This window comes from Amblyomma mixtum, chromosome 5, assembly GCF_055824585.1.
Source record: "Amblyomma mixtum isolate Tamu chromosome 5, ASM5582458v1, whole genome shotgun sequence".
Lineage (NCBI taxonomy): Eukaryota > Metazoa > Arthropoda > Arachnida > Ixodida > Ixodidae > Amblyomma > Amblyomma mixtum.
The window spans coordinates 124088164-124090535 of record NC_143016.1 but is presented as its reverse complement, the minus strand read 5'-3'; positions in this window follow the sequence as shown (position 1 = coordinate 124090535).

Genomic DNA, 2372 nt, shown 5'->3' with positions numbered 1-2372 from the left:
CTAAATCGGGTATGAAAGGGGTAAGCATGGGCTGCGTGCAGTTCGTGTGCATAAAAGATGGGGCTACATGACGGTGAAGTGCGGGCACACCCAACAGGGGCTGCCCGTGCAGCGCCCTAACGGAACCAATTGGGCTGTGTGTGGGCCCGCCTGTATTCCCGCCTGTAGCCTAAATTGGTCATGCATAGAAAATATATGGGCTAGGCATGGGTACAATTGCGATTCCAACATCTTCCCCGCCGGTATCGTACATATCTGGTAGAAAAGGCCTAAGCGTGAGCTGCGCAGTAGCAAAACATAGTGTGTGCGGGCAAACGACTAGTATATCGGGTGTCCCAGCTAAATGTAACCAAACTTTTAAAAAAGGAGAAGTGTCCTAGTCCAGTGAAACCAACTCAGGGTTGCTCATAGTCGCGTGGCCTAGTCTTGAGTATTTTTTTTCGCTCTTCAAAGTTAATTAATGAGTTAAGTTTAATTAGCTAACTTTTTAATAATTAACTTGAGGAAGAAAGTGTCAATGCAAAAGTTTTAGACCACCTCGAAAAACCACTAGTAGTGCGGTTCGCGTGAAGTTACGATTTACGTAGCTTGATTTATTGGCCTTAAAACAAAGTTAAAACAAAGTTAAAACAAAAGAGCTGCTCTTTGAACGAAAGAGCCCGCTTCTGAGATTTGTTGGTGCTTTTTTTGCGTTTATCGCATTGTATTTTTTTCTGGTGTGCTGCGGTTGCCGCGGAGAAAGCTGCCAGGATAAGGTTTCTTGCTTCTTTCAATGCACTTCAATTACGCCAGCACTGCAAGCGCTTTCGTCGTCTCCATGCAACATGTGGCGCATGGAATTCATGACTGCTTGATGAACATAGCGAGCCTCCGGCGACTGCGCCAGAGGCTGCAAAAGGTTTGTTACTGTCGCGTTCATTCCAGCAGCTTTCTTATGGTGTCTTCGACTGGTCGTTTCAGATCGCTCTAGAGCGCTCTGAGATGCAGCCGCACGTTCGGCTGGTCGAAATCAAGCGCTCTGACTACATTCGGCTGGTTCTTTCAGAGCGCCCGCCTCCAGCTCAGAGCGCTCTGAGGCGCTCCGAGAAAAAAGTCGGAGCGGCCCCGAGATGTGTTCACGTGACAGAGCCACTTCCGCCGTTTCGCGGAGACGGATGCGAAGCCAGGGTAGCCAGGGCACATCACGACCGGTCTGGCCAGGCATTCTTACGCATCCATAGAAGCAAGTTTTGGCGCTTTAGGTATTAGACGCAGTTAAAACGTCCCTGCTGTGTGGCTCTGTGAGGGGAAATGTCAAAAAGCAGACGAATCATTAAGCTGGGTACGCCTTCTGTGTTGCTGTCACATCTGGGGGCTGCCGCGGCATATCCAGAGCGGTACAACGGGACACTAAATTTTTATATTTTTTTTTCGACGCGAGCCGGAGACGAAGAACTGCTGGGGCAGCGATACAGGTTCAGCGGCGACGGCGGTGTGGGCGGTGCAGACTGTGTGATTGCTGTCGTTGACACCAGCCGCAGCGGCAGCGCCACTGCGGTGTGGCGATTCCGGAAGTTAGGTCCTTTCCCTCCTTCTTGCGCTTTCGCCAAGGTCTATTGAAATAGGTCGCGAAGCCGGAGCCCGAATGCGGTCCAGAACCAAGTGCTAGCGACATCAAATTATGGGTGGAACTAAAGCGCCAAAATGAAATGAGTGGACAAACAACTAGAAGAGGAAAATAATTAGGACATATTTTGTGTTTCAAAAGCATTCAAAAACAATTGCAGTGATTCCTTTTTAAAATATTTTAGTTGTGTGCATTTTGTTAGAAAGTATAGCGCTTGCTTAGTAAAAATTTATGACAGCGTTCGCTCAGAGTAGCGGCAATGGCAGCGGGACGATGCCAAGGTTGACGGTGCTCTGATGTAATACCCTGGTCATATCTTTGGACCATTCTGCTTGCTTTTGTTTGAAACTCGATTCTGCTAGCCCTACTTTTTCCTCGTTGCTTGTTGCTCGAGTTCTTGGTGTGCATCGTTCGTGTACAGTTTCCGCTTTTGCCTTTTGCCAGCGCTTCTGTTTAGTTTCGTTCCGTTGGGTGCGGTTCTGTCGCTTTTGCCCCCAAAGGGCATCGTCTGTGGCCATGGCGCCCCCGTACGCAAAAAAGAGGTGTGCGGTTGCACGATGTGCGAGCGATAACCTGTCTGGCGGCGTCACATTTCATCGCTTCAGCGCGACACCTGCGACATTCAGCGCGACACCTGAGGTGAGGACGAAGGAAAAAGGCACAACGAGAACTGACTACCTAAAAATAGCGTTGGTGGTCGGCACTCGTGTCTTCTTTCTTCGTTCTCGTGTCGGGTGTCGCGCTGAAGCGTCGCGGCGTTCAGCAG